At 30.7% G+C, this 27,393-nt stretch overlaps 1 protein-coding gene across 1 annotated transcript in view; it reads right to left on the bottom strand.

Annotated features, from left to right (window-relative positions):
* LOC113386813 (probable E3 ubiquitin-protein ligase RNF144A) overlaps positions 1-27,393 on the bottom strand; it is a 50,410-nt gene that overhangs the window by 17,712 nt on the left and 5,305 nt on the right. The window contains exon 2 of the mRNA XM_026624573.1: positions 1,779-2,143. The gene's annotated coding sequence lies outside the window, so the exon portion shown is untranslated. The remainder of the gene's footprint in view (positions 1-1,778; positions 2,144-27,393) is intronic.

Genomic DNA, 27,393 nt, shown 5'->3' on the forward strand with positions numbered 1-27,393 from the left:
AATTTCAAGTAACATTCGATAAATTAAGGTAAATTTAATGAAAAGTATATATGTAGAGCAGGGCGTGGCACAAAGATCCAATTTGACTTTGAGCAAATATAAAGTGTACATGGTCTGTTCAAAAAGAATTACTAATAATTAAATTTCGCGGGTCTGGAGTGTCTGATTGTCAAAATTTTTTTTTTATTGTGTTGGTATACATGCCCCTAAAGTATGATGAAATTTTCAGCTATATTCACTGTTTACTTTGTCTGTGGTAGTCGCTAAGGTTCGACGTGTTTTTCTGAGCTCGGCGATTTTTACAATGGAAGAATTGAAAAAGTCAAAAAATTTGTATTAAATTTTGCGTAAAAAATGAAATAAAGTGTTGCAAAGTGCAAAAATTCACCAGATATGGCTCCGTGTGACTTTTTCCTATTCCCAAAGTTGAAGAGACCCATGAAAGGACGGCGGTTTTCCTCGATTGAAGAAAATCGCCGAGAGTGCTCAAGGACATATCAAAAAGTGAATATCAAGGGTGCTTCGAAAATTGGAAAAAACGCTGGCATAAGTGTATTATATCTGGGGGGGACTACTTTGAAGGGGACCACATTAATGTAGACGAATAAATAAATATTTTTTTGAAAAAACGAAAATTACGAAAACTTTTTGAACAGACCTCGTATTGTGAAAACCATAACAATTATATCACAACAAATAACAAATTTCAAACGAACAATTAACTGACTACGTTCAGTAAAACTGCCTTCTACTTTATCACTGTAGAAATGTGCTTTTTTATGTCTTTCAAAAATTTGTTATCTAGACCTTTTTACCCTATAGGCGGGGTAACTTGAAACGGTGGCAAACAGGTTTGAAGTCTTATTTTAATTTTAAAGGATTTTACAAAACGATTACATTTTTAAGTAATGCTAAAAATCTACCAACGGAAGAAAATACTTATATTATTTCAAAGATTACCGTTTATCTCCCTATATCAAAGTCTTTAAATCAAAGTTATAGCTGGTTATACATCCTTTTTCCTCTACTTTCAAATATTGTTGTTAAACAATGCTTAAGTTTACTGATTTTTGACACATCGGTGGTGGATCTTTTCAACCCCGGACCTTCGTATATTACTATCTATTCTTCGATAAATTCTGGGAAATTATATCTGGGAAAATATTATTCGACAAAATGTCCATTTCATCGATACCAAATTTAGGTTCTGAATTTAAATAACATAAATAAAAAATAATATAACCTAGAAAATGTTTTATAAATTCCCATGAGTAAATAATGATACAAATGAAATCTTTCAGAGCTTCGTGTTTGAGAAAAATATGCCAAAAAGTGCATTTCAAATAAGTTGATATTTTGAGTTTCTAGTAACACTTGCGGCCCGTTTACTAACGTTTTTGATGTAAATAAAACTACAAACAAAACTACTTGCTACAATTTAATCATAATTGAATAATATTCACGTAACATCCTATTAAACATAATCGAACATCATCTGTCAAAAACGTTTGACATTTCAAGTATTAGCCACCGTCCATTGTTTTATTCAAACTACGCTTCTGCAAAAATTTTCAAATTAAAATGTAAAGTTTCTACGCGATTTTGGAATAATATCTCACTTTTCCGACCATCACTGGATTGGCACGAATTTTTCAAGACTAAGACTGGTCAAATCGGTTTAGCCGTTTTCGAGTTTTACTTGGACATTTGAAAGAGAGCTCCATTTTTATATGTAAGATTGCTAATATCACAAATGACTTAAAATTTATTATTATTACCTGAGAATCGTCGACCGCCCCCGCAGCCGCATACCAGGAATGCGGCCTCCTCGCCAGCTTTTCTTTACCATTACCATTGTGGAGTTGCACAGCCTCCTGTGACAACGGGTGCTTTGCCCCCGCCGCTGCGGGGCGGCGAGGGCCCTGCCCGTCCAGCTTGCGGCGGGGCACTCGCCCATCGGCCGGGGGGCCACCGGTCTGCACCGGGCGGAGGCTCTAACGATATCCGCGAATTAATTGCGCCGTCGCCGATCGCCGCGCTATTACGAGCGACGCCTTATCAAGACTTCTTGCAGGCGAAGTTTGGCGGTAGATCGGCGATCCGACGAGGGAATGGTTTGAGTGGAAGACGACATCGGTGTGATCTGAAAATAAAAGAGAATAAGGGTTAGAAAATTTAAATACATCTTTAGAAAAATTTATTAATGAGTCGAAAAGCAAAACAAAAAAAAAGTGCGAGAAGCAAAGGATCACACGCGATTGAAGTAAAACTTATTTGCTACTGTACAAGATGGCATTTAAGTAAATAATAAATACATCATATAACAATTTTGAATAATGTTTATTAGTAACTAGATGACCCGACAGACGTTCTCCTGTACCTATGTCTGCAATTTTTTAATATAATATACTAATATTTACCGTTTACCTAAAAATAATAATTATTGTTTTTTAAATTACTCTTCACACGAAAATGCATATACATCTATAATATGAGCGATGTTAAATGTAGAACTGCTTTAAATAATGACATGTCGTATTTCGCTTTTTTTTCATTTTTTTTCTACAGTATTGCCCATACATCCCAGTAATTTACAATCACATTAGAATTTTTTCTTAACAAACTTCAGAAAAATTTATCAAAATCCGAATAATCGTTTAGGAGGAGTATACAGTGAGTGCTTGTTAATGAATTTAATATGAACTTTATTTAATAGCAATAAAGCTCAAATTGATTCTACGTTTTAGTTAGAAAACGTTTGTATGAGAAAAAAGGGCTGTTTTTAGGGTTTTTCCGGCAATTATTCGATGTTTTCTCGTCGTAAGAATCATCCTTGGACTTCAACGAACATTAAAAAAAAATTGGCCAAATTGGTCCAGGCGTTGTTGAGTTATGCGCTTACCAAAACATTTTGCGATTCATTTTTATATATAAGATATGGTAACACTCGTGATGCACACATTTATTAGTGTCTTCAACCATTATGCACATTTATATAATGATTAATTATAAATTATTTATTTATAATAGCATTGAAAATATGTATAATATTTAAAAACAATAATGTAATCAAAGTCATACTTCAAATATGACATGATCGGTTTGTCATTGTAATTGGCATTTAGAAATGAACCTTCATTAGTGAAATGAAGTAATTGCTGATTAATAAATTCACACAGTAGATTATGTTAAACAACGTCTAAACAAATATGTTTTCACAATTTTACTCATCATGTAATAATTGTGTTTGAAGAACTTCATGTAATTGAAATTAACATACATTCATTGACTGTTTGTATTTTTTTCACTTTTTTGCTGACGATATAATCTTATTCATTAAACAGCTGTAATACCTGTCTTGCCTAAAGAATATTTTCCATTTTAATAACTTCAAAGATTTATAGAAACTACGAATAATATAGAAATAATTTTTAATCAATAAACTTACGTTTAGTACACGGCACAAATGTTTAATTTATTTTATCATTTTCAAGGAACAGGATATAATATTCTTCTGATTCAGACATTTTTCATTAAATTCAGATTTGTACTACGATGTAACTTTAAAATGTTTATTTATTTATGCCGATTTCCTTGTTGATATCGGTACGCATACAACGACAGATCTCTATTCACATACACGACCCGTATAGAAATGATATCATCGAGAGCGAATGACGAATCATTGGCACTCGACTCTTATCTTATCTTATCTGCCGTAACGCACTTCCGTTGCATTTGCACGGATTTACACCCTAGTCGCGCCTAAAAAAGTTTTACTTCAAAAGATCAATCCCAATTCCATAACCTAATTGATCATTATCCAACCGACAATAATAATAAACAACGATCGACCTATTGAGCGATCAATCAATCTATTGAGTAATGCTAGCTAGTATCGAGTTCAATAAACGGTTCGAGTGGAAAAAGAATCGATCGACAGATGATTAATAAAACTATATAATAATATAACGACGATTCGCATTTCAGAAATAGAGAAAGCTACTCGAAGACAAACAAAAACACGACCGAGCATTATTATTCATAAACGGGGAGACGACACGTTTGCTAAACGCCCGAGATGAATTGAGATTGAGATTGAGATTGAGAAAATATGTTAACGCAATCGTAAAGCAAATATAACCTAAAATAACGGCATTTGTAATAGGCAGAGGCGGACTGGTAAATTAATCAGTTGGAAATTATCAATTTTTCTCATTTTTTTTTCATTTTTGGCCACATAGTGGTTTTACATATAGATGCAGACGTTCAAAACTCAATTTTGTAAAATTCGATAAGGACTCGTGATCGGCTTAGCCATTTCTTTTAAATTAGCAGAAAAGCGCAAAATGTTTTGCCTAGGTTTTTCACAAAAAATTGGAACCAATTTTGAAAATTTAAAAACTGATTGCAATAAGGTATATCCTGCTGAAAGGTCCGCGAGTCAAAAGGTTCACGGCCAATATCTCAAAACAAAAAGTAGTGTTAGGATTTTTTCAACAATATTTGAAAGTAGAAGAAAAAAGTTGTATAACCAGTAATCAGGAGATGAACGGCAATGTTTGAAATGTTTTTTACTTGTGAGCACTGTTGTTTAGTTTACGAGACCTCAATATAATTCTTAGGTATACTAGATTACTGATTTATAAGATGCTTTGATATTTTAATCAAGTTTTATAAGATGTATTCAACAGTTTTTTGTTATATAACCTCTATAGAAGCTTAGACGTGGTTAGGGTAAAAAGTACCAACTGAACCTTCACCCTGGCAAAGGTGTAAACAATAAAAAATAGTAAAAATAATGTTGAAATAAAAAAAGTTAACCAAAACAATTTTACAAGAGATAAATTAAATAAATAGTTTCAACTCTGCTGATGATTATTTTTGTCGAAATACTAATTCAAGGTTATATACAGTGTTATCTATGTAAAAACTGTACACATGAAATTTATATTTTGCATTGGTTGAATAATGTAACTATTATTTCGTAAAATCTCTTTAAAATAAAAAATAAAGCATTGGACCTGTTTATCACCTGGTCGTTTTATTTTAACACGCCTATGGGGTAAAAAGGACCAAGTAACAAATTTTTGAAAAACAGTAAAAAAACACATTTTCACAATGATAAATTAGCTGGAAGTTGTACTGAATATAGTCAGTTAGTTGTTTGTTTGACAAGTGTTATTTGTTGTGATATAATTGTTTTGGTTAAAACAATATAATTGCTCACAGTCAAATTGGTAATAAGATGAGAAACGAGCTGTTTAGTTTTTGGTTCTATTTTTACTCCAATGACGCACTTTCCCAATTCGAGTCCGTTCTAGTTTCCTTTTCTTTCATTTGCTAAATTATGATAATATAATTATACATTTTTTCATTGCGAGCAAACAAATCATTTGCATAACTTATCAAATGTGGTATTCACAGGCACATATAATTATATACATAAAATGCAACCTTTCTGAAGTATTCGATTCTAATAATGTATATTTAATAACAGGGTCATTAAATAGGTTACAAATAGCAGAAATATTAATGGATACGATTAACATAAAAAACTATTAAAATTTTGCCTGATATAGAGAATTTAATTATGGGTTTAATAAACCTTATCAACATTTAGATTATTTAGGAATAAATATTTCTTTTACCATTTTACCTAAATGCAGAAGTATATTTGGCAATGAAAAAAACGTCATTGAAACATTTGCTTGCGTTATGAAACCAAACACTTGCTAAATAGACCAACAACGTAATATTATGTAAAAATATTTCTGCATGTATGTAGATATACATATATACATGTGTGTATGTCAATATATGTATGTTTATTATGGAAACTTTCCGTGAAAGCAATTAACGGTGGCCCGCGGGTCTCTCACGAATTTTAGAAGTTGTTCAACAATAATAAAGTTATTAGGTTATGGCTATTTTAATACGGAATTTAGACAAAATTTGATGTAATTGAAGTCAACAATGCCGGGGATTTATTTTACATATTTAACATCAAAAATAATTCTTTAAAAATTATATCCGCACATACATACACACATGCACACGCACCCACACGCTCACATACATCAATCTTTTCTAAGGTATGCCAAAATGTTCAGAAGGTTTTGAAACATAAATTTTTTTGCGATTGCTATAAACTTACTCTACGGAAAATTAAAATTAGTAATAATTATTGAAATATTAGTAAGAATTGACACAATATTAGTACACAAATATATAATTGCACAAAGTATTAAATAGTTACAGGCAAAAAAATAATTACTGAAATCAATTTTCCTATTTTGCATAAAAGACATTTTTTGAAAAAGTTCAACAAAGGCATCAAGAAAAAATATGAAACTATATAATTGAATTCAATTCTAAATTGAATGAAGGTCTTCGAAATTGAAAATTTTTGCATTTCGCGACGTTTTGAAGGTTTCTGAACATTTTGGCATACCTCAGAAAAAATGGATGTGTATGTGTGTGTGTTTGTATTTATGTATGGATACAATTATTCGTCCACGTTTTCGGGCGCACGGATCAACCGATTTGAATGGTTAAAAAAAACATTCGATTCCTATTGATAGAGAGATGTGCTGATTAGTTTTTGGCAAAGGCAGGTCCAGCAGTTACGGAAAATAAAGAGCAAAGAGTGCAGAAAATAGAAATCGAGTTTTTGAGAGAACGGAGCATCCTATTTGAATGATCTAAAAAACATTCAATTAGTAATGATTGGGAAAAGTGGTTATTAGTTTTTGGCAAAGGCAGGCCCAGCTATTTCGAAGATACAGAGCTAAATGTGCAAAAAATGACAGTTTTTGAGAGAACTAAGCGTCCGATTTGAATGATTCAAAGAACTTTCTACTTGTTTTAATAAAATAATTGATTTTGGAGAAAACAATTTCAAATATTAGACAATGTTACAATATTTATACTAATCTATTTGAAAACATTCAATATTCCTCGAACATTTCGTTACGGTACGGGAAGTTCCAGCAATTTGCCTTAAGGCACGATGCCATACATTCCGCTAGTTCAAATATTTAATTTTCTATGAATGCAACATGATAATCGGCATATGGTGCGAACACCGAAAAAGATAAGATTATATTATTTGTAGAAAATTAAATGTTAAACATAGATAATTTTATCATTTATATAACACTTGGATATAATTTATTGTAGGTGCAGTTATTATTAAAGAGAATTCTTGAAACGCAATATAAGATAAGATTTGAATGTGGATCGATGTCAGTCTTAAAAATATTTTTGACTTGGACACGAACTTGTGAATCATAATCTTGAAATAATTTAATATAAAAATAGTATGATCTTTGTAATGAGTCATATAGTTAGTATTTGGCAAAATGATAACAGACAATTGTGATATCAATTTTTACTGGAAAATATGGATCAAAAATATATTTCCAAGTCATAAATTTTCGTACCATTGCACAATTACAATTTCAGTCTCGACAGGTAAACGACCGTCGGTGAAAGATGATATTGATAATTCTAATTCATTTTTTATTCTCTCAGCAAACTGGAAAGTGAAATGGATTTTTTTCTTCGAGTTTGCTAGACGAGACATATGAAAGACGTGGCTGATGGATTATTGGCGAGGCAGGCAAGGCTATATATCAGTGATAAACAAACTTATTAGTAGAAAAGCCAAATATGATATATTACAACTTGAAAAATAGAAACCAAAACTATTTTTTTAAAAAATTAAACAGAACTAAATTTCATACTTTATAAAAATATATTTATTAATGCAAACAATGTGCAAACATCTCTTTGGAAAGTAATTCATTATTGTATGTTGTGTTTTTCTTACTATTAAGAATGTTTCTGAGTTCTCATAAGGGATTTGGGAAATTATCAGTTTCTTAATAATGATGCACATTCTTAAAAAAAAAGATTGGGAAATATAAATGTAGAGTCAAAAAGAAAAAGAATCAGAAATGCTATTCCAAGAGTTGAAATTATGGTTCTCCGGATCATTCAAAGTAAAAATTAGAATCACATTTTGTCCTCCGCATACTTCCAATGAAATACCAAACTAGTGGTGTATGGCATCGTAACTTAAAGCAAATTGTTGGTACTTCCCGTACCGTAATGAAATATGTTCGAGAAATATTAAATTATTTGAAGTATTATTTATAAGTGATGTTTAGAACTTTAGCTAGAATTACAATTAAAAATCGAATAATTTTTGATATTCAAAAAAAATTTTTTTTATCGTTTTCGTCTATGCAAGCAGAAACTTCTTTGAATCATTCAAATCGGATGCTTAGTTCTCTCAAAAACTGCCATTTTTTGCACATTTAGCTCGGTATCTCCAAAACGGATAGCGACCTGCCTTAGCAAAAAACTAATCACCACTTCTCCCCATCATTACAAATTGAATGTTTTTTTATATCATTTAAATCGATTGATCCGTTCTCTAAAAAACTGACATATATAGCACCTTTTGCTCCATATCTCCGAAGCCGCTGGACATGTCTTTGCCAAAAACTAATCAGTACATCTCCCTATCAACAGAAATCAATTGCTTTTTGAATTTTTTAAATCGATTTATCCATACGCCCGAATTCGTGGACGAAAAATTGTCTCCCACACATCTATTTTTCTGAGGTATGCCAAAATATTCAGAAACCTCTAAAACGTGAAAATATGCAAAAATTTTCATTCTCGATTTTTGGCCCATTACTATAACTTACCCTAAGGGAAGATAACTAGTGGTGCATGGCATCGTGCCTTAAGACAAATTGCAGGATCTTCTCGTACTGACAATTGATTTTTTTAAAAAAAGTTTTAAGTTTTTTTAAAACTGAAAAAAATCAATTTTTGAGAATTTTGTAATTGTTGAAAAAAAACTCTTTTTAACCCGTCTCCTTATCAATGGGAATAGAATCTTTTTTCAATAATTCAAATCGGTTGATCCTCGTTCCCAAAACCGTCAACGAAAAATTGTTTCCGCATATACATACGTGTACATACCAAAATGCTCAGAAACCTTTAAAACGTAAAGATACAAAAAAAACTTTTCATTTTCGATTTTTTGCGATTACTATAACTTACCCTAAGGGAAGTTAAAAATTAAAAGTTACATAACAAAATTCCCATCCTGGTCTTTCGGGAAAGCTATCAATGTAAATTTCGAAACAATAAAATTTCATCTATTTTTTGCATAAATTTATTGCCGATCAAAATAATATGATTTTTTGAGACAACATGCTGGACGTAAATGCATTAAAGAGATTATCTCCTATGAGATATCTTTTTATTTTTTTTTTTCATTTCATTTAAGATCGAATGGCCATTTTTTTTAATCTTTGAGTAGAAGATTCCTTACTTAATTCAAAATTTCACCTGACATAGATATTTATATTTATATTTGAAATTTGAAATTTGTAAACTTTGAGATAAGATGTCAAGATTTAGACCAATTGTCTATCATGGTGATACATAGTACATTCTCAACAGTATTAATTTGAGATAAAAACCTTCAAAATATATTTCAAATACAGAAGTCCAATTAAGTATTAAAAAAAAATGTGATGTTGGGAAGAAAAGGAAGGGGTCCAAAAATCATTAAATATCGATCACGTGATTAATGGATGCACCCTATACAAGTCTACCGTCATCGTCATCTACCACAAGTAGAGAATCACCAATCAGCTATGATAAATTGCCAATCCATCAGTTTAATTATTATTATCCTTTGACAATAAACCAACCAATAAATTTATTATCAAATTCTCTATAATTCTAATGTGCAATATCCACAAGAACAGAGCCGTGGAAGTTGTGATGTGATGAAATCCCCTTGCCGAAGTAAGAGACAAGTTCTAAGCGGCAACGGCAACTTTCCAGAACTCGATGAGAAAAAATAAATAAGCAACGAACGAATACCTACACCAATAAGTAGTAATATTAATACGAATACATATAGGTACCACCGGCTGCCAACTGCCATACGACGATATTTTGAAATTCATGTTTAAATTAACTAATATACTAATATAATGTCGCGTACGACGGCGGTACACCGGCGAGAACGGCTTATGGACAAAATTATTATCACCAATAGTTACTTGATTTATCGTCAAATCAAAATCATCTTTTTAACTTCCCGTAGGGTAAGTTATAGTAATCGCAAAAAAATCGAAAATAAAAATTTTTATATATCTTTACGTTTCAGAGGTTTCTGAATATTTTGGCATACCTTAGATTTGGCAGTCAAAAATGTTTATTGGACATATGTACACTAAATTATGAGATATTTTATAGAGATTTTAATAATGTTACATATTTTGTACAATTTTTTTAGGGTTCCATATTTTTAATTACGTCACGGGAAGTTTCAGCAATTTGCCTTAAGGCACGATGCCATACACATCATTAGTTAACTTCCCGAAGGAGAAGTTTATGTTTTCATCAAAAAATCCGATTCGATAATTTTATGTTTTCTCGACGTTTCAAGCCATTCTGAATTGAATGAGACCAAATTTGGAAAAAGTATGTGTGAGTGTGTGTGTGTGTGAACAGATTTTTTGCCGTAAATCGACGTTTTCTCCAAAACGGCTGGACCGATTTCAAAAATTTAAAAGCCATTCGATGTATCACGATGAAGACTATCGTTTCTGAGTTTTGTGCGGCGATCGGCCGGGCCGTTTCTTTGTAAATTGCAGAAAAGTGAAAAAAATTTCGTCCACGTTTTAGCCCGCAATTCTGAATCGATTCTGAAAATTCAAAAACCATTCGATAGATATTGATTGGGAATCGTGCTGATTAGTTTTTGGTAAAGATCGTCCGAGCCGTTTTCTTGTACTAAAATTTCAAAAAAAAAAAAAATTCAATGATTTTTATGATCTTTTTTTTGACAGTAGAAACCATAGTTTTCTAGGTCATACTAAAATATTACGGCCCTACGACAACTCGTTTAGCTTTAAAAATTCGTCAAAGTTTGCAAAAATTGGTATCGTTTTATTGACATTTGTCAAAATGAAATCTTTGATCAACGTTTTCTCAAAAACGCCTTAACCGATTTCAGAAATTTAAAAGCCATTTGATGTATTTCGGTGAGGACTATCGTTTGTCAGTTTTGTGCGACGATCTGCCAAGCCGTGAAAAAAAAGTGTTAAACTTTTCGTCCACATTTAAGCTCATCCTATTAGTTGGGAATAATACTGATTAATTTTAGGTGAAAACCTACCGAGCCGTTTTCTTGTAATTAACTGTTGAAAAACAAATTTAAGCCGATTTTCATGGAACTTTTTTTGGCGATATACATCATGGTCTTATAGAACTTACTGTAATATTACGGCCTTACGACAAGTAGTTTAATTTTACAAATTCGACAAAGTTTGCTAAAATTATTATCGTTTTTTTTGAAGTAGGTTTGATGAAGTATATTATTTACACATTTTTTTTGATTAAGTCGATTATTTACACATATCGGGAAGTTCATGTAACTTGCCTCAAGGCTAAATACCAAACCAACTAGTTTCATCTTTATTTCGTAGAATTATAATCAGTATGTTTTAAGATATATTAATTTAAAAAAAATGCCTTCTACGTTGACGACTCCAATGTTTGTCTAAATTATTGTACCAAATTAAGAATATTTCCTTGGAATATTTCGTACATGTTTATTTTATATTCTATCCATATAGCACACAGAAGTCAATTTGTATTTTTATTTGTTTAAATAAATTAGAGTTTAGAAAAAAATTAGAAGTACCTACTATATGTTGACTATCGAGCGTTGTTTACGCTTGGCTCGGCGTGCCGTGCGCCGCGTTCTCTCCAATTCTAATAAGATTCTGTTTACTGCATCGGGACTAACCTTGAATTCGTAACGCACTAATACACATCTTGAATCTTCTTATACAATCTTTATAATTTCTATGTAAGATCAAATCAAAGATTGCATTTGAATACTTTGATTATTGATGAAAATTGAAAATCGAAGGGATCACACCCGAAAATATACAAATACTACAAGCGGCAGTGGTTCAATTTGGTCGTGGGCGAAAATCGATGGAAAATGCTAGAAATAGAGATGATATTTTTGTGTTCGTATATTGCGTATTGATAGGATTATTTTTAGATGAACTCTCGCATCTTTTAATATTCATATTAATCTCATAATATTTTTGTAACAGTTACATTATCTGTTATTAAAATGCTGATAACACATAGGAGCCAAATCTGGGATAAAATAGAAATGTTATGCTACGGATCTTTAATGAGTTTGTAGTCATAAATTTTCCAAAAGCTTGTATTTGTTATGCAATCAGTCGTTTTACACATAAAATCTGGTCAATCTGTGTTGCTATACAAAATAAGTGAAACCAAAGCCATTTGGAGAAAAGTAATATCTAAAGAAACCAATGCATATACCTATGCAGATCTACCAGATTTTGTTTAATCTGTATGTCTCAATATGTAAATTTAAAAGGGTCAAATAAATTGATTTTTCCAGAAGTTCTTCAAACCTTATAGATTCACCTTATATGCTTGCTCTTTTGTTTTAAGCAGCTTACGAAGCCATATAATTGACTTTTTGCTGTCTCAATCTCTGTCTAGGCTTTCACAACTAATTAAAAAAAATTAAATCAGTTTGCACTGACATATACTATAAATTACTCTGACTCTATAATACCGACTAAAACCTCCGCTTTGCCCTTGCCTCTGGTCTCCACGGAAACCGCCGCTAGACATTACTTCGTGGGGGGAGGATCTAGAATGTTTTAATTCTTACTTCGCATTTTTAAAAGATGAGTATAAATACAAGGTAAGAATGATAACATTCTAGATTCCGAAGCAAGGGCAAAGCAAAGGTTTTAGTCAATATTATACTCAGGCGGTATTGAGTCCGACATACCCAGACAAAAGACCTAGTCTGGGATGCATGAATGCATTTCCTTCGTTATACTAAAAAAATAAAAAAAAACCTAACTGTAATAAAATTTAAGTAGGCTTTTTGAGCCAACTTCTTACTAAGTTCTACTTCATCAATAGAAAGCAAAGGAAACTGGATCGGACCCGTTCTATAAAAGGAGTGCCTACTACACAAATTAAATATATTCAAATAAAGAGTCTCTACTGACGACCAAAATAAATGTGTAAATATAAAAAGGGACTCTACTGACGAACAAATTAGATAATCCAGGAAAAAGGGATTCTACTATCGAGAAAAAAAGATAAATTTCGAGAAAAGGGACTCTACTGACAAGCAAATTGTAAAAATATGAAAAAGATAGACTTAAGGATAAATCGAGTTGAAGGACTTTATCTTAGGAACTGCTTTTTGGGCTGCAGCATAAGTTTGTACATCTTTAGATGGAACATAGTGTTCAGCAAATTGGTTAAACGCATTTTCTTTTCAAAATTTTTCACAAAATTGAAAAATAGCTCCGTTAAAGTCACATTCTAAACTGCATATATATTTGTACCAGGTTGTTACTTAGACTGTGCCTACGTAGTCGAAGGTAAAATAGAAGGACTGAAAGGGTTGGGAAGAGGAAGAATGCAGATGATTGATGACTTACTCGAGAAGAGAAAATACAGGGAACTGAAAGCCAAAAGGCAGAATCAGGAAGCATAAGTTTGAAAAGAAAAATACATAAAAACTGAAAGCCAAAAGGCAGAATCAGGAAGCATGGAAGCATGAGTTTGAAAAAAAAAATTAATAAAAAATAGTGTGAAAAGGTGAGGGGAAATAGTGGTAATAGTAATGATAGACAACAAAGGGTAAAGGGTAAAGATAGTTTATTTGTGGTGGCTCCCACACCATGGACCTGCCTTCGTGCCTTCGGGCAGACTACCATTTACTATTATTACTTCATCAATCTATCTATCCAATTAGGTTGCCGACTGCTGGTCGTACTTATCATTAATTTAAAGAAAACAAGAAGCCTTAAACGTGGTATTATACAATATATAGTAACGAATAAAAAAAATAACACTACTTTTTGCCATTGTTCTAAAATCTCGAACAAATCGTTGATGTATGGGAGAGAATATGAGTTCTATTTATAGTCTTGCCATTGTATCGATTCACTTGGCCATTAAGCATTTTCATATGTGTTTGTATATTTTTTTCTGCTTCTTGTGACTCTATTGTATATTATTGACCGGCTATACTAATTACTTGTTATTTATTTATTAAGAAGCCGGTTGAATTAGATGGATAGATAAAGATATCGAATGTTGTTCATACAAGACTCAAAAAATAATGGAGTATTAATAAGCAAACTGTTTCAGCATACATAGATAATGTTTTTTTCAGAATGGCAAAAAGAAATACAAATATTTATCAATTTAATCTAATCCAAAAAGGACCATTTAACAAATTTTTTAAAAAGGCAAAAATAACACATGTCTACGATAATTATTAGCTGGGAGTTTTACTGAAAATAGTTAGATAGTTATTTGTTTGATATGCGTTATTTGTTGTGATACAATTGGTTTCACAAGCTCAAAGTCAAATTGGACCTTCGTGCCTCGTCCTACCCTATTATATCAATTGTATATAACTTATGACCAAACGTGCAAAAAACTTTTCCGTTTTTTTATTTCTATTTCAACAATAACAGTATTACAGCTAGTCATATTTTTATATTTTTTGCATCTATGATTAATAAAACCGCACAGGTGTATAACCAAACAAAAAAAGAAAACACAGTAATTTTTTACCTTGTAAGGATTCCAGAAATTCTACGTCTATTATTAGAATTTACCATGAATCACCACAGGTGAAACATAAATGTTCTACTAATAGTTTTTATTATTACCCATGAATCATTGCAATTTGAAATACAATAATATTTAAGATTACCTTGTATCAATTTCACACATATCGCTGGCATGGTAATTTTTTTGAATAAAATGTATGCATTTAATTAAATTTTAACTCTGATTTATTTAAGAAAACATGAAGTCTATGTCAATTAGTAATCTGAAACATTCAGAGCAGTTGCAAGGTTTGGATTCTTTTTTATGACGACGACGTGCGAAATATATAAATTGCTTGTTTGAAAATTTTCAAGGATGAAATCTTATATAGTGTATTCTGAAACATGAAATAAGATGCAGCAATGAATGAATTTGTAATCTGATTTATTTACAAAATAGAAATAAAATTAGCGATGTAAGAAGACAAATTATTCTAACTTTTCGTTCTATAAATATATTAGTTTTTAGCAAATTTTTGCTAATGATTCTGTATTGTATATATTTTTATGAATATTCAAAATAATAATAAAATAAAGTACGATATTCAAAGTAAAGTATTCGAATTAAAGTACATACAAGTAATATTAAAAACAAAATAGTCTTTCACAGATTTAGATAAAGAAGCATCAAGTCTTTTATTTATGCTATTTTTATAAAAATGTATGAAGCATGATTCTGAAAAGCGTCTCTGTGATGTATTCGACTCGTGATATAAAATTGTGGCAACATCAAAATTGAAAATATGATTGAAACTTTGGATGTGGTCAGTTATCATTGTTTGATTTTTATTTTTATTTTTAGAGTTGTTATAATGTTGTCTAAGACTGTGGAAACTAAATATTTAAATAATCAAACTCTAACTTTCTTAAAACCAAAATATACAGAAAATTATTCTTTTGGAATATAATTGAGTATTTCAAAACTAATTGAAGCAGGTACAATTATCAGGAAAAATCCAATAGTTTCGGCAAAATACAAGGCAAAACGTGCCAAAAATGGTTATTCAGTTTTTAAAAATATTAATAAAACTAAATAAATACTCATTTCGACAATATAAATTTATAAAATGTATTGGATTTAAAAACGCAATTTAAAAATTGTATCTGTTTCAATAGATTTAAAAATATGAATTTCTTGCTAATTTATAGATGCTAAATTTTTTATAAATATTCGTAAAGATAATCAAATTTAAAACCAAATATTCAAATTGTAAATTTGAGTGTGCAAATATGGAATCTTCTACTGACGTCATTATCATATTATCACTTTGGATATTATATATATATATATATATATATATAATGTGTGTGTGTGTGTGTGTGAGTGTGTGGGTGTGTGTATAATATAAGTATAAGTATGTATATTTACATGGAAGTGTGATTATTAGTATATTCAATTAACAATTTTTAGCAGATCTTCACGCAAAAATATTTGCTAACCATTTTCTATAACATATATATATATATATATATATATATATAATAAACATTAAAGAAGTTCGTAATATCTTAAACAAAATTCAATTTGTAATTTTGAATTGAGAGAAATAGTAAAGTGAACTTTAATTATACTATCCTCCTCATTTACTAAATTTTCTGCATATGAAATTATTTATTTAATTAACATAACAATATTTTTATTAGAAATTATATTATTACACGTCATCACAAATTTATCAATCAATTATTTCACGTTTCTATTTCACAAGAAATCAACACTCTATGTAAATTTCTAATAACTAATTTCGGCATGACAAATCAAATTCCAGGATGACAAATCAGAAAATTATCAATGACTCGGAAGAAATTAATATTGTATTGTATTCCAATACATTGTAAAAACAATTTTCACCAGTAATTCATAAAACTTTTATTTCATAGTTACGTTTGTTATTATTGTCTGTACGCGTAGAGTTCCAACTTTCTTTTCACTTTCTTCAAATACTTTGTATTCTTACACGAAAGAATTGAAATTACTTCACGGAATAAAAAAATATTTTGTATGTTTGTCATTAGTTATCGATTTAATGCCATCCAATCAATCTAATCCAAATCAATGTTGTTTTGATTCTACGATACGAAAATCCCAATTAAATTAATTTGGTGAATACAATATCAATCAGAGTTCAACGTACTCCTATCATTATCATAATGATTGTGCGTTAATAATTTATTGTTCTAATTATTTATTATTTACATCAGAACTCAAGACGATATTGATTGTTATTTGACTTTGACAATGAGGAAAATATCAATCACGAACTCTTTATAAATATTATAAATGAAATCTTATCTTTCTTTATAATAATTATAAATGAAAAATAGATTATTATAAATACCGTAACTTTCAATTTTCGTATTTTAGAGACAAAATATAACAACTTGTGAATTGGACGACGACTTAATCTATCGGAGTTATACTAAAAGACCTTATCTCATATTTCTAAGAATTATAGAAACTGAATTGCAAAGTTAAAATTATTTATTTCAAGTATTTAAGTAATATTTAGAACTTCAGCCAAAATTAAAATAAAATCCAAATTATTTTTGATATTCAAAAAAAAAAATTTTTTTGAAAATAAAAAAAAATGATCTAAAAAAATTTCTTTCACACAAGCAGAAATTTTTTAATCATTCAAATCGGATGCATAGTTCTCTCAAAAACCGTAATTTTTTGCACATTAAGCTCCGTATCTCCGAAGCGGCTGAACCTGCCTTTGCTAAAAACTAATCGCCACTTCTCCCCATCATTACGAATTTAATGTTTTTCGAATCATTCAAATTGGATGCTCCGTTCTCTCAAAAACTCGATTATTATTTTCTGCTCTCTTTGTTTCGTATCTCCGAAACGGCTAGTCCTTCCTTTGCTAAAAGCTAATCACCACTTCACCCCATCATTACAAATTGTATGCTTTTAAATCATTCAAATCGGACGCTTCGTTCTCTCAAAAAATCGATTTCTATTTTCTGCACTCTTTGCTTCATATCTCCGAAACGGCTGGACCAACTTTTGCCAAAAACTAATCAGCATTTGAACATCACAAATCGGTTATTCCATACGCCCAAAATCGTCGACAAAAAATTGTATCTACACATATACACACACATAAATACATCTATTTTTTCCAAAGTATGCCAAAATGTTCAAAAATCCTGAAATATAAAGATATGCAAAAAATTTCAATTTCGATTTTTGGACGACTACAATAAATTACTCTACGGGAAATTAATTAGTCGCATTGAATATTTAAAATTTAATACAAGAAGAACCAAGACATTATAAGATATTAAAAAATGCATTTGAACCTATTTTCGAAAGTTTTATCCACGTAATTAATTAAATTTTGGGATTTACCTAAAAATTCAAAGAACAAATAAAAATTCTCCATAATGTTAATTCTGGGAAAATTTTCAATGTTGAAGTTAGTGAGCGTAGAAGAAACTCTAGACTAGATAGAAGAGAATTGTTTAATCTGCCGGGCGTGTGCACATTTTTTATTCAGACTGACATGATGAATAAATTAACGGTCCGAAACAATTGGATAATCCGATAACGAAATTATTCGACCGGCTTTAATCATCGTATGGGGCATTAAGCAAGGGGGACCCCAACTACACAGGGGCTCCGAAAGAATTGGATGGGTGAAGCCATAAAGTAGTACTCTGTCAAAAAAAACGAAACTACTTACGATAATAAACTTAATTTAGTATAACTACGTAATAAAATTCGATAACCTGATATCAAGCAATAGCAATAATTATTAACTTCCCGTAGGGCAAGTTATAGTAATCGCAAAAAATCGAAAATGAAAATTTTTATTTATCTTTACGTTTCAAAACCTTCTAAACATTTTGGCATACCTTAGAAAAAATGGATGTATGTGTGTGTGTGTGTGCGTGCGTGTATGTATGTGCGGATACAAATTTTCGTCAACGATTTCGGGAATACGGATCAACCGATTTGAATAATTCAAAAAACATTCGATTCGTATTGATAAGGAGACGTGCTGATTAGTTTTTGGCGAAGGCAGGTCTAGACGTTCCGAAGATACGGGGCAAAAAGTGCCGAAAACGGTAACTCAGTTTTTAAGAGAACGGAGCGTCCGATTTGAATAATTCAAAAAACATTTCACTTGTATTGACAAGATGAAGAATTGATCAAATTTTCATGAAATTTTTGGTACGGGAAGTGCCAGCAATTTGCCTTAAGGCGCGATGCCATGCGCCCCACGAGTTTGTGATGTAACGGGCAGCCTGATAACAAGCAGTAGTAATGTGCATTTTCACTTGAAAATTTAAATCCAAACAAATTATCAGTGGTATTTTATCAGTAGTAACACTCATTAAACTTAATAATGGCTTATTTCGAAGCTAAGTTCACCGAGTAAATAATAGTTTAATTTTTTTGGACAGAACATTAGATCGCATTAAAAAGCATAACTATGATTCATAAGTATTTCATCTTATATGTATTTCGTTACTAGCAATTTTGTTAGTTCGTAATATAATTACTTCATTGTTTGTTTTTATTTATTCGCTACGATTGTTTAAACAATATGAATAATGCGAATATGCTTTTATTGTTTATATTTACGTATTTAAATTTGCGCTGCAATTTGTTCTGCGATATATGTATTATTCACCATTGTTTTACGACCAGAAACTTCTTTGCAAATTACAAGGACGACGAAATATTTTGCGTTGACAATGGTTATGGAGAACAAACACAGAATTATAATAAATAAATTGAATAATATTATTCAAAATACACAATTAAACGAGATATTTCGAGATTTAAAAAAAAAATAAAACCAAAATTGAACTCTAGTGGTGCATGGCATGGTGCCTTAAGGCAAATTGATGAAACTTTCCGTACTGAAATGCAAAATTCGAGAAATTTTAAATGTTTTTGACTTGAAATCCAAATAATTTTAAATATATAAAGAACAAAATTTTGGAAATTAAAAAAAATGAAATTTGAATTACAAAAAAAAATTGCATTCCTCAAAAACTAATTATTTCTTTACACTGTCAACACAAGCTAAATGTTTTTTGAATCATATGATTCGTTCTCCTAATAACTGATATTTTTTGCATATTTTGCTCCGTATCTTCGAAACGGCTGGTACTGCCTTTGCAAAAAATTAATAAGCACGACTACCCGTCAATACGAACCGAATATTTTTTGAATCATTCTAATCGGATGCCCAGTTCTCGCAAAAACTGAGTTTCCAGTTTCTGCACTCTTTGTTCAGTATCTCCGAAACAGCTTGACCTATCTTTGCCAAAAACTAATCAGCACATCTCCCTATCGATAGGAATCGAATGTTTTTTGAATCATTCAAATCGGTTGATCCGTGCTATCGAAAACGTGGACGGGAAATTGTATCCACACATACATACACGAACACAGACACACACACATACATTCTTTCTAAGGTGCGCCAAAATGTTCGGAAATTGCTGAAACGTAAAGATATGCAAAAATTTTGATTTTTGATTTTTGGACGATTACCATAACTCTTCGGCAAGTTAATTATAGTTTATTTTTTAATTCTAGTATCTGCAAAAATGTATTTTAGTCTAAGGCTACTATACTATTCGTTCATAATCAATGCCATTGCATTTTCGAAATGTAAAGACATTAGAATCTAAAAATATCATTGTATCATCGATATCTTAATAAACTTTTGGCAAAGATGCACAAGACATACTAATACAGTGGTTGCCAAAGTAGGAAAATTAACTAGCTGTAAGTGGAATTCTGTCTTAAGGCAATTAGGGCATCGTGCCTTAAGGCAAATTGCGGGAACTTCCCGTACCAAAAATTATTATTTTTTTTTAAAACGATTAACATTTTTGAAAAAAATTTACTTCGAAATAATTAGATTTTTGAGAAACTAGGAATATGACAAAAAATTACTTCTTTTGAAAAAAAAATTTTTATTTGAAAAAAAAAATTTTTTTTTGAAAGACAATTTTTTTTTTTTGAAAAGAAAAATGTTTTCTTCATTTTGACATATTTTGGAAATTCTGAACTTTTTTCAAAGCAATCGTACTGCTTGAACTGCATAGAGACGAATTGTCACAGCGCAAGTGCCGCGCCGCCGTCTAACGCATAAACATTGGTACGGAACCCATAGAAATGTAAAAAAAATTATACTTATTGTTAAAATTTCTATACAATATCTGATAATTTGATGTGCATGTGTCTAATCATCATTTTTAACCGCCGAATGGCATTTTTTTTTACTTTTTTCATTAGATCTCCGAAACCGCTAGACCTGCCTTCATGAAAATTTTATCAACTCTTCATCTTGCCAATACAAGTAAAATGTTTTTTGAATTATTCAAATCGGACGCTCCGTTCTCTTAAAAACTGAGTTACCGTTTTCGGCACTTTTTGCCCCGTATCTTCGGAACGGCTAGACCTAACTTCGCCAAAAACTAATCAGCACGTCTCCTTATCAGTACGAATCGAATGTTTTTTGAATTATTCAAATCGGTTGATCCGTGTTCCCGAAATCGTCGACGAAAATTTGTATCCGCACATACATACACACACATACATACATACATACACACACACACACACACACACATACATCCATTTTTTCTAAGGTATGCCAAAATGTTCAGAAACCTCTGAAACGTAAAGATATATAAAAATTTTCATTTTCGATTTTTTTGCGATTACTATAACTTACCCTACGGGAAGTTAAAAATGAATTCTTGATCCATTTTATTTGGATTATCTGGATACATTGTGACAATTTACTTGGTGGAAACAAAATCTTAGCTGGAATGAATCTTGAAGATTTTCAAGATAGATGGAATCAATCGATAAAAGGCATCTCGCTGATTTGGACAAATATCTTATTATCCCACGAAGGATTTTTGATTCAATTCCTGTGACTATCCAATATCACGGATTTTCAGATGCATCATTGTATGCTTCAAGATTATAATAAAAATGCTAAAAATAATTTGGTTTGATGTTAGGTGGCGTCTATTAACAACGAGAGATTTTTAGGGGGAGGGCGGTTTGACAAAAAAACACGAAGTGCCACGTGGGGGAGGGAGGGATATAGTAAGATATCACGTGTATTTATTTTTTACCTGATTTTTTTTTTAAAAAATCGCAACAATTTTTTCTCGTACCTAAAATACACGTTATGTTTGGAGGAGGAGGGGGGTCCAAAAGTCCTTAAAAAATCGATCACGTGATTATTGGATGCCCCCTTACCAAAATCTATACTGAGTATAAAGACGACGAGCCAACTTAGTCTGAACTAAAAGTTTCAAAGTGATTTGTTCTAAAAACGTATCATACATAGTCCTTGCTTTATTGATTAAAACAATGTTAAGATCTAAACTATATGAAAATATGTATGTATATAATTCTTATAAGATTGGAAAACACTGTACAAATGTGAATATCTATGACAGTTGATTGACACGCCGGCGCCATTATACGAGCTTTCGAATAGACACAATTAGAACAATAATGAACGATTTCTTGTATTTGTACTTGTCAAAATATTTTTGAAACGCTGACTTTCTTATTTGAATTATTTGAAATCCATGCACAAGTTTTAGAAGTCTTAAAGATAGTTTTTCAAAGGTTTCTACACATGTTGGCATTCCATGTCAGAAAAAATGGATGAATGTGTGTGTGTGGTGCGGATACAAATTTTCGTCGACGATTTCAATGATTCAGAAAACATTCGATTCCTGTTGATGGAAAGATGATGAGCTGATTAGTTTTTGGCGAAGGCAGGTCCAACCGTTTTGAAGATATACATCTGGGGGGTTTGACAAAGAATCACGAAGTGTCACGCGGGGGAGAGCGGGATATAGTAAGATATCACGTGTATTTTTTTTTTTTAAAAACGAAACATTCCCAAAAAAAAATCAAAAATTTTACAATTTTTTCTCGTACACGTTATGTTATGTTTGGAGGAGGAGAGGGGGTCCAAAAATCCTTAAAAAATCGGTCACGTGATTATTGGATGCCCCCTTACCAAAATCTTTACTGAGTATAAAGACGACGAGTCAACTTAGTCTGAACCAGAAGTTTTGCAAGAATTGCAAAAGTCTCCTTTTGGTAAAGTTTTTGGTAAACTGAAGCATTCGATTCGAATGATTCAAAAAATATTTATTGGTGATAATGAAATAAAGATTTAATTATTTTTTTGTGAAGACATTTCCAGCGGCTTTGGAAGATGCAGAAAAAAAATTGATATTTGTTGGTCAAATATGATCTTTACAAATCTTGGTGAATAGATTGTCTATACACTAGACAGGCAATTAGGTAAACAGGTAAAAATGAAGAAACGTAGACAGGTAAGCTGGTTGGCAGTTATAACTGCTAAATAGTTGGACAGGTAAACAGGTTTTCAGGTTGTAAAGTAGAGGGAGACAGGTAGACAGAAAACTGCTAAAATACTAGATAGGTATGCAAAGAGACTGGTAAATAGTGGACAAATTTTCGTCAACGATTTCGAGAGCACGGATCAACCGATTTGAATGATTCAAAAAACATTCGATTCCTGTTGATGGGACAAGTAGACAAGTAGACAGGTAGACAGGTAGATCATATACAAATCAAATTATTATTAATTAAATGACTATTTTCACATCTCGGAAAGTACATGCAACTTGTCTCGAGGAAAAATGATACTTAGTTTGCTTTTATTTACACTTGGCTTTTTATAAAACAACACAATGGTTAGTTTCAAGTTATAATTATTTTTTTACACACTTCAGCTTATTATTTCGCCTTAAGTTTTTTCCGCCCTGATTCACTGGTAAATAATAAATATTATATTACTTTTTTTGAAAGATTTTTTTGTATCAGATTACGGACAACAGGTTTGTGCAGAATAAATGCATTATTGACACAGTTTACTATAAATAGAAAGATAACTGCTATTGTCGGTTCGTATAATACACTGGTAGACTGATAATAGATAACGCTGTAATAAATTTTATAATATTTAGATAGTTTGTTAAATAAATATGAAAGACACAACAAGGGACATATAGAATTAATGTAGAAAATTATATTCCATATACCCCAAAGCAATTCGTATCATTTAAAACATAAATAATTTTCTTAGGTTAACACACATTATAGTATATAGGGGCCGTTCAAGTATTATGTAAGCACCATAGGGGGCGGGGGGGGTTGTTGATTTGCTTATTTTGGGTTGACATGGGGGGCAGGGGAGTCTGTATGATAATTACGTCATAGTTAGTATTTTTATTTTTTTACATTAATTGCAAAATGTTTACGTAAGCATGGGGGGTGGGTAAGAGCTTTGCTTACTTTTGATGACAAGGGGGATGGGGGGGAGTAAATAATTGTAATAAATTTGCTTACGTAATACTTGAACGATCCCATAGCGAGCTTTAGAACTTTAGCAAAAATTAAAATTAAAATCTGAATTATTTGAATAGTGAATTAAGATAAAATATATTTTATCAAAAATCATACATCTCTTCGCATTGTAGTATCTATAGTATTTTTTCAACATCTAATTCAAAATCAATAACTATTATTCTTTTTGCATCTAATAATTCTTTATCTAACAATTATAATACTTTTGAAAAAAAGTCTGAGTGTGAAAGATAATTCATTATTTAATTAATATACTTACTTGCAAGTTTTAAAGCCAGCCATAAAACTAGTGGGGCGCATATTTATCAAAAACCTCGGCGAAGTTTATTTTAATTATTTTTACTGACCTTGTATAAGTTTATATTTTTAGTCACCTGCATTTTTTTCTATTTTATATTCTACATGTCTTTATTTAATGTGTCTGTAGCCGATAATATTATAATATTCATAATAGTACGTTTAAGGTTGTTTGTTTTATTATATTTTTGACCTCGCCTATGAATTTAACCACAAACATTATTTTTTTTATATATAATAATATTATATCAGCGTTTGCCAATGTGGGGGGCGAATTAGAAATAGACTCGGAAGGGATTTAGGGCTTTCACTTCGGCTATTTGAATTTTGTTGTTAAATTAAATTTGGATAGTCATTTAAATGCAAAACTAATGATAAATTTAAGAAAAAAGTAAATTATTTTTAATATCACAGATTGAATGTTGTAAATGATTTACTTATGATGTTTTTAGTGATATCTACTGAAAACTTTTAAAAGTAAAAACTTAGTTATTTAGTCGAGTACAATTTTTTCAAAAGTGTTGAAGATAGACATGGTCTAAAAAGATTGTGAAACACTTTAAAAGCTACTGTTTGTAAATCTTTTCTTTGTGGGGCAAAAAAACGCACTTCTCATGCTGGAAAATTCATTATAAATTAGCAAACACCTTTACACAAAACATTTTAATTACAATTTCCAATATCTAGAACAGTAGTCATTTCCTATAACCGTCTAGTTTTCTAGTTAATTATAACAAGCATTTCTTTTCCGTCTGTGAACAAATTCCGGAATCGACTTATACTCAGTTTTTTTATATTAACAGAAAAACACTTCCCACATTATTTTACAGAAAACTTGCTTCCATCTAATTTCCTTGCAAAAATCATATTGAAAATTTAAAAAAAACTACAATATAAAGTTATTATTTGAATAATTTAAATTTTAAATATCCATTAGCATGATCCTAATCGGATATGTACAAGAATCGAGTTAGATTCTCGTGAGAATCTGAGCGGGGTCAATAGAGTAGGTGTCCTTCATTAAAAAGAAACTTAAAAGCAACAGAAATATAGTATTGAGAATTGTTAATTCTAAATTACAAACTGAATTTTTAAAAAAGTAGTAATATTTAGAATTCTGGGGCGGAAATAGCTCAGTCAGTATCGTGCTCGACTCACGCCAGCGATCCTCGGATCGATCCTTGGAAAGGTTGAGTTAAAATTAAATAGATTTTGCATCGTTGATTTGATATGGCATAGAAACAGAAGTAAAGAGTGGAATTTAAACATTGTTAATTAGTAATTAAATAGAAATGAAATTGTAGAGTTGAATTTGACTAAAATTAGAAGTAAGAAGGAAAGATTAGAATTTTTACAAGATTGGACTTAAGAGAAAACCAGAGTGATGAAATTAGTTGTAAAAAGCAAGAAAAATGGATACAATAGGGTATATAAAAAAGGATAGCATAGAGCATATGTAAATATAGTATAGTATATAAAAATAAAATGTAGTAGGTGGCTAAATGCTCTACTAAAATTCTGAAAGGTTATCCATTGTAAGATTTATTTCTAATGGTATGGTTTTATATTATGTATTCTACTATTTTGCTGTGTTATCGACTCGACTTATGATTTTTTGCGGATTACGTTTCCTATTTCAAGATAATAGCATCAAGAGTCTCTTATCTGAGTCGCAGTTCAAATATAATCGTCCGCATTGATATTGCAATAACTTGCAGCAAAATAGTAGGAGGGCCAGAACTTTTTATAAAAATAGTAAAAGGAATAAAATATTTCTTAAAACTAGAAATAACCAATTGGATGATTCAAAGTAGAGATGGGTAACTCACTCCGGAGTTATCACTCCGATACAACTCCTCCCTCGGAGTGAATCCGAGTGGAGTTGTCTCACCGGATTTGTCATATCCGACTTCCCTAAACTTGTACTAAATCTGTTAACATGTGCAGATATTTGCTTGAGATTTTTTTACTAATACAAAGATTTGGGTCGAAAGATTATTTTGATTTCTTTCTTGTCTCACAGGCAGTTTTAGGACTTTCCAGGTATATAATGTCTCAAAATAATAGTATTTTGTATTCTATATTCTGTATACGATAATGTTTGTCCGTAAATGAGCTCTTTCAATGGTATACAACCAGCTAAAATATATTTAGTATTATATTCTAACTTTTGCACAATTATGATTTTATAATTGTGTGAAAGTAATAGTATGCTAATCTAACTACCTGATGTATGATTAATTCTCAAAAAGGAAATAATAAAAGAATGTGAGGTATTATTATTTTGTGAAAAATATTATACACAAAGATTTGTTCTCATTTCATATATAAGGTTCACTGCATTATTTTCATATTAAAAAAAAACATATTCAAAGAATTCTAAATTTTCTCCTCAAAAATAATTACAATATTGATTTTGATTCCCAAATTTTTTATCAATTTGAGATTTGTATGCATATTAAAATGCATAAAATAGTAATTATTGTAATAAAATGAACAAAAATGTTTGAACTATTTGTAAACTATTTCCAAAGTCTTAATATATGTTAAGATATGTTAACAACACACTAAAGAACACATTTTGTGTCAAGTATTATGTTTCAAAATTATCGGAGTTGTGGAGTTGTTAAGTGGATATAACTCCTCTCTGAAGAGGAGTCAAATACTAACCGATTCGGCTTCGGATATGATAAGCCCATCTGTAATTCAAAGGCTTTTGCATAAATAAATGCAGCCAAGTATTCCATCATTTGAAGTGATATAAAATAGCCCATTACCAAATAATGAGTTTAGAGAACATTTTTCTCCGTAACTTCAATATCTCTACACATTATCAATATGACTAGAATGTTTTCATATAATATACGAGAAGAAAAAATACATCAATTTCTTCCTCAATTTTTAAGAAAATTCTTAAATCGACCTTACCAGAGTATCTCTATTAAACGT

This window comes from Ctenocephalides felis, unplaced genomic scaffold (assembly GCF_003426905.1).
Source record: "Ctenocephalides felis isolate EL2017-DRISC unplaced genomic scaffold, ASM342690v1 CF-g0.4_SCAFFOLD_03571, whole genome shotgun sequence".
In the NCBI taxonomy this organism is placed as follows: Eukaryota; Metazoa; Arthropoda; class Insecta; order Siphonaptera; family Pulicidae; genus Ctenocephalides; species Ctenocephalides felis.